Source organism: Somniosus microcephalus, chromosome 6 (assembly GCF_052327205.1).
Source record: "Somniosus microcephalus isolate GS21.2 chromosome 6, FLI_Smic_1.0, whole genome shotgun sequence".
In the NCBI taxonomy this organism is placed as follows: Eukaryota; Metazoa; Chordata; class Chondrichthyes; order Squaliformes; family Somniosidae; genus Somniosus; species Somniosus microcephalus.
Window position 1 is genome coordinate 100104938 of NC_140992.1, and position 7396 is coordinate 100112333.

A 7396-nucleotide genomic window follows, 5' to 3' on the forward strand; every position below is an offset into this window, starting at 1 on the left:
CTCAAGGAGAAGGTGCAAGCACTGTAGGACGCCCCTGCTCCTACAAATGTGGCTGAGTTAAAAGCTTACCTGGGACTGCTGAACTATTATAACAGGTTTTTACCAAACTTGTCAACTGTGTTAGCACCTCTTCACAAACTACTGCGCAAGGAGACACAGTGGCAGTGGGGAGAGGAGCAGGGAGTTTCATTTGAACAGTCCAAGAAACTGATGCTGTCGTCAGATGTGCTGGTTCACTACAATGCAGAGAAAGACATCATTCTCTCTTGTGACGCTTCACCTTACGGGGTGGGGGCAATTCTTTCACACTGCATGGAAGATGGAACTGAAAGACCAATAGGGTTTATGCCCCGAACTCTAACACCAGCGGAAAAAAACTATTCCCAGTTAGACAAAGAGGGGTTAGCAGTAATGTTTGGGTTACAGAGGTTCCACAAGTACATATATGGCAGGAAGTTCACCATATGCACCGATCATAAACCTCTTCTCTCTCTTTTCAATGAAATGAAAGCAGTTCCACAGATGGTGTCACCCCGGATCCAGAGGTGGGCAGTGACGTTGAGGGCATATGAGTATGTCATCGTCTACAAGGCGGGCAAGTACCATGGGAACGCAGATGCCTTGAGCCGTCTTCCACTGCCAGGCACACCTATCCATGCAGCTCCAGAGGACAGAGTTTTGATGTTGGAGGACACTGACACAGCACTTGTGACTGCAGAGCAAGTAAGAACATGGACAGGTAAAGATCCAGTACTGTCTAGAGTTCGAGAATATGTGGTGAGGGGATGGCCACAGCATCCGGAAGGGGTTGACTTCACACCCTACAGTGTCAGGAAAACAGAGCTGAGTGTGCAGGATGGTTGCGTGTTGTGGGGAGCATGAGTGATTATTCCATGGCCAGCACGACAGTCTAACCTAGAGCAACTACATCAGTGTCATCCTGGGGTCTCACGTATGAAAGCCTTGGCTAGGAGTTACTTGTGGTGGCCAAAGCTAGATGAGGAGATAGAAAATCTAGTCAAGACATGCAGCACTTGTCAGGAACACCGGAAGGCACCAGCAGCGGCTCCTCTCCACCCCTGGGAGTGGCCGGATAAACCATGGAGAAGATTGCACTTAGATTATGCGGGTCCATTCATGGGGAAGATGTTCCTCATAATCATTGATGCACATTCCAAATGGATGGATGTTTATCCTGTAAATTCTGCTTCCGCCACTACTACTATAGACTGCCTGCGCTGGAGCTTCAGTAATCAAGGGCTACCGGAGATCATGGTCAGTGACAATGCCACTTGTTTTGTGAGTACAGAGACAAAAGAGTTCTTGATAAAAATGGTATAGTGCAGTTGACCTCGGCTCCATATCATCCGTCCTCGAATGGACTTGCGGAGAGAGCCGTACAAACATTTAAGGAGATGATGAAAAAAAGTGCAGAAGGGAGTTTAGCAGCCAAAGTGTCACGGGTTCTGTTCAGCTACAGAATAACACCTCAATCCACCACAGGACTCTCTTCTGTTGAGATGTTATTAGGTCGTAGACTACGCTCCACTCTTGACCTTGTCCACCCAGACCTAAAAAGAAAATGGAAAACAGACATAACAAACAAAAAGATAACCATGACAAAAGAACAAAGAGCTGAAGTTTTGGAGAAGGAGATGCGATCCTTACCAGGAATTTCATTATGGACCAAAGTGGATTCCTGGCTTCATAGAACATAAGAACATAAGAAATAGGAGCAGGAGTAGGCCAATCGGCCCCTCGAGCCTGCTCCACCATTCAATAAGATCATGGCTGATCTGATCCTAACCTCAAATCTTCTATCACTCTGCATCCACCCGAACGCATGTAATCTCCCAGGAGAGGCGAAAAACCAGATAAAAGACCCCATGGCCAATTTGGGAGAAAAAATCTGGGAAATTCCTCTCTGACCCATCTAGGCGATCGAAATTCTTCCAGGAGATCACTCTGTCCCTATATTTTCTACAGTACTTACCTTCTGTAAAGGCGATCTCCACCCCAGCCATGAACAGGAATAAAACCATCTCCTGAAATCTAACACAGAATTAGAACACAGTAGGAGCAGAACCAGGCTACACGGCCCCTGGGCCCACTCCACTACCCACAGGGCCATGACCATTCCGAGCCCAGACTCATGTCCAATTTCCTGCCCGCTCCCCATAACCCTTAATTCCCTTTACCTCTAGGAAACTATCTATTTCTGTTTTAAATTTATTTAATGATGTAGCTTCCACAGCTTTCTGGGGCAGCAAATTCCATAAACCTACCACCCTCTGAGTGAAGAAGTTTCTCCTCATCTCAGTTTTGAAAGAGCAGCCCCTTATTTTAAGATTATGCCCCCTAGTTCTAGTTTCACCCTTCATTGGGAACATCCTCACCGCATCCACCCGATCAAGCCCCTTCACAATCTTATATGTTTCAATAGGATCGCCTCTCATTCTTCTGAACTCCAATGAGTAGAGTCCCAATCTACTCAAACTCTCCTCGTATGACCACCCCCTCATCCCCGGGATTAACCAAGTGAACCTTCTTTGTACTGACTCGAGAGCAAGTATGTCTTTTCTTAAGTATGGACACCAAAACTGTATGCAGTATTCCAGGTGCGGTCTCACCAATACCTTGTACAACTGCAGCAATACCTCCCTGTTTTTATATTCCATCCCCCTAGCAATAAAAGCCAACATTCCATTGGCCTTCTTGATCACTTGCTGCACCTGCATACTAACTTTTTGAGTTTCGTGCACCAGGACCCCCAGATCCGTTTGTACTTCAGTACTTTCCAGTTTCTTGCCATTAAGATAATAACTTGCTCTATGATTTTTCCTGCCAAAGTGCATAACCTCACACTTTCCAGTATTGTATTCCATCTGCCAAATCTCTGCCCACTTACTTAGCCTGTCTATGTCCCTTTGCAGGTTTTTTATGTCCTCCTCACTCACTACTTTCCGTCCCATCTTTGTATCATCTGCAAACTTTGATATGTTACACTCGGTCCGCTCCTCCAAATCGTTAATATAGATTGTAAAGAGTTGGGGAACCAGCACTGACCCCTGCGGAACACCACTAGTTACTGGTTGCCAATCTGAGAACGAACCATTTATCCCAACTCTCTGTTTTCTGTTAGAGAGCCAATCCTCCACCCACGCCAGAATATTACCCCCAATCCCGTGATTTTTTATCTTGAGCAATAATCTTTTGTGTGGCAACTTGTCAAATGCCTTTTGGAAGTCTAAATACACTACGTCCACTGGTTCCCCTTTATCCACCCTGTATGTTACTTCTTCAAAAAACTCAAGTAAATTTGTCAAACATGACTTCCCCTTCATGAAACCATGCTGAGTTTGTCCTATTAAATTATGTTTATCCAAATGTCCCGTTACTGTCTCCTTAATAATGGACTCTAACATTTTACCAACCACAGATGTTAGGCTAACAGGTCTATAGTTTGCAGCCTTCTGCCTACTACCCTTTTTAAATAAGGGTGTTACATTAGCAGTTTTCCAATCTGCCGGGACCTTTGCTGAGTCCAGGGAGTTTTGGAAAATTATTACCAATGCATCCACAATCCCTACTGCCACTTCCCTCAAGACCCTAGGATGCAAGCCATCAGGTCCAGGGGACTTATTCGCCTTGAGTCCCATTATTTTACCAAGTACCACTTCCTTAGTGATTTTAATCGTATTTAGTTCCTCCCCCCCCTAGAGCCCCCTGTTTGTCCAGTGTTGGGATATTCTTAGTGTCCTCTACTGTAAAGACTGATACAAAATAATTGTTCAGTGTTTTTGCCATCTCCATGTTTCCCACCATTAATTTCCCGGTCTCATCCTCTAAGGGACCAACATTTACTTTAGCCACCCTTTTTCTTTTTATATAACTATAGAAACTTTTGCTGTCTGTTTTTATATTTATTGCTAATTTACTTTCATAATCTATCTTCCCCTTTCTTAATCAATCTTTTAGTTATTTTTTGCTGTCTTTTAAAGACTTCCCAATCTTCCATCCTCCCACTAGATTTGGCTACCTTATATGCCCTTGTTTTTAGTCGTATACTATCCTTAATTACTTTACTTAGTCACGGATGGCTATCTTTTCTTTTACACCCTTTTTTCCTCAATGGAATATATATTTTTTGGAAGTTGTAAAATAACTCCTTAAATGTACACCACTGATCATGTACCGTCTTACCCTTTAATCTATTTTCCCAGTCCACGCTAATCAATTCCGCTCTCATACCTTCATAGTCTCCTTTATTCAAGCTCAGCACGCTTGTTTGAGATCCAACCTTCTCACCCTCTAATTGAATATGGAATTCAACCATGTTATGGTCACTCATTCCAAGGGGATCCTTTACTAGGACATTTTTAATTAATCCTGTCTCATTACACAGGATCAAATCTAAGGTTGCTTGCCCCCTGGTCGGTTCAGTTACAAACTGCTCAAGAAACCCATCCCTAATACATTCAATGAACTCATCCTCAAGGCTGCTCTGCCCAATTTGATTTGTCCAGTTAATATGATAATTAAAATCCCCCATAATCATAGCTGTTCCCTTATTACAAGCCTCAACTATTTCCTGATTAATACTCCGTCCAACAGAGTTGCAACTGTTCGGAGGCCTATAGAGTACACCCACTAGTGTTTTTTTCCCTTATTATTCCTTATCTCCACCCAAACTGTTTCACTATCCTGCTCCTTTGACCCAATATCATTTCTCTGTATTATAGTGATTCCTTCCTTTATTAACATAGCCACCCCACCTCCTTTCCCATCCTGCCTGTCCTTCCTGATTGTTAAATAACCTGGTATGTTTAATTCCCAGTCGTGGTCACCCTGCAGCCATGTTTCTGTAATGGCCACAAGATCATATCCATATGTCGTTATTTGTGCCGTTAACTCATTCATTTTGTTACGAATGCTACGTGCATTCAGATAAAGAACTTTCAAATATGTTTTGTAGCACTTAGTTCCTGTTTTTTCCCTTTTTAGTACTTTACTTTTTACTCCATACCTTCTGTCCCTTCCTGACACGTTCTGTTTTTTAATTCCCCCACTGCTACCTAAGTCTATGACCTTCTCTGTTGTCATTTCTATTATTTGCTCTCTAGAAACCTCCCCCCCACTAATTAGTTTAAAGCCCTCTCTACAGCCCTAGTTATATGATTCACCAGGACTCTAGTCCCAGCACTGGCCAAGTGGAGTCCGTCCCAACGGAACAGCTCTCTCCTGTCCCAGTACTGGTGCCACTGTCCCAAGAAGCAAAACCCATTTCTCCCACACCAGTCTTTGAGCCACACATTTAACTCTTTAATTTTATTTATCCTAGCCAAATTCGCTCGTGGCTCAGGTAATAACCCAGTGATTATTACCCTTGAGGTTCTGATTTTTAATTTGACCCCTAGCTGCTCATACTCCTTTAACAGAACCATCTTCCTTGTCCTATCTACGTCGTTTGTATCAACATGGACCACGACAACTGGATCCTCCCCCTCCCACTCCAAGTTTCTTTCCAGCCCAGAAGAGATGTCCTTAACCCTGGCACCGGGCAGGCAACACAGCCTTCGGGACTCCCGCTCTTGACTGCAGAGAACCCTATCTATCCCCCTTATGATACTATCCCCTACCACTACAACATTTCTTTTTACTCCCTCCACTTGAATGGCCCCCTGTACCACGATGCTGTGGCCAGGTTGCTCATCCTCCCTGCAGTCCCCGCTCCCGCCCTCACAGGGAGTAAGAACCTCGATCCTGCTGGACAAGAGCAAGGGCTGCGTCTCCTTCAACACTACATCCTGGATCCCTGTACCTTCCTCACTCATAGTCACACCGTCCTGTCCCTGACCACGGACTACATCTGCAGTAATTAACTTCATAGGTGTGACCATCTCCTGAAACATAGAGTCCAGGAACTTCTCCCCCTCCCTGATGTGTCGCAGTGTCTGAAGCTCGGTCTCAAGCTCCATAACATGGAACCTGAGTTCCTCTAGCAGCAAACACTTGTCGCAGATGTAATCACCGTGAGCCTCAATGGGGTCCACCGGCTCCCACATCTCACAACAGTAACACATCACCTGCTCCATTCTATATAATTAATTTAATTTCTTATTATTAGTTATGAAGACCCTGCCCAGATATAGATGACAATATCACACCACTATTCAATAGGACTTACCAACTTAAAGGTATAAAAGAGAAGAGAAGGAAGAAAACCAACCAACCAGCTGATCACCAACCTTCTCCTTGAATACTGTCTGTGGGGCTGGTTTGGTTGACTCATCTTGCTGCTCCGCCTCCGCAGTGCTGTCTAAGCCTGGGAGTGGGGGGAAAAACAGAGCAAAAAACACACCCTCACCTCCCACTTGCCTGAACTCCCCCACTTACCAAAACTCCAGTAGCACTCAATGCACAAAGCACTCCGTGCACAGCACTAGCCCCGCCCCTTTTATACCCAGATTTGACTTCTGGCTTAAACTGCCCAATAGTTTAATATACCCTTAAAAAATTAAACTTACTTCAAATAATTGACTTTTTAACACAGTAAAATTCACAAAATACTCTTAAATGATGTTTCTCCCACTTACCAAAACTCCAGTAGCACTCAATGCACAAAGCACTCCGTGCACAGCACTAGCTCCGCCCCTTTTATACCCATATTCTACTTCCAGTTTAAACTGCCCAATAGTTTAATATACCCTTAAAAAATTAAACTTATTTCAAATAATTGACTTTTTAACACACTAAAATTCACAAAATACTCTTATATGATTTTTCTCCCACTTACCAAAACTCCAGTAGCACTCAATGCACAAAGCACTCCGTGCACAGCACTAGCCCCAGTATCATACAAGGTCATGTTGGGAGATGGTAGGGTAGTACGCAGACATGTAGATCAGATACTTCCCAGGCAAGGGGAAATTGAAATGAAGGTTCCAGATGCAATGACTGAAGACAGGGTTGCCCCCAGTTATCCAAATGCATCTGTGGTGCCACCACCAGGGACAGAGATAATTCCACAGGAACCTATCCGTCAAGAGGAAACCATCGTTGCAGAGTCAGATACTCTGAGCACTGCTCAGGAGCAGCTGGTGGCTTCACCACAAACAAGCAGGGACTTTACTGTTAGATGTTCACAAAGGGCTCGCAAGCCACCAGAGAGATTGATACTGAACTGTTAGATTCGTCAAGTATGGAACATTATTAATTGGGACTCCTTAAGTGACCCTCAGGAATGGTTGTTTGTTAAGAAATTCATACTGAAATCTTAAGGGAGGAGGGATATAATAATCTGGGATGTTATGATTAGGGTTATCCACCAGGTGGTGCTGTAGCCAATGCTGCTACTAAGGTCAGAGGTTTGCTTCCTGTATAGGTCAGCACAAGG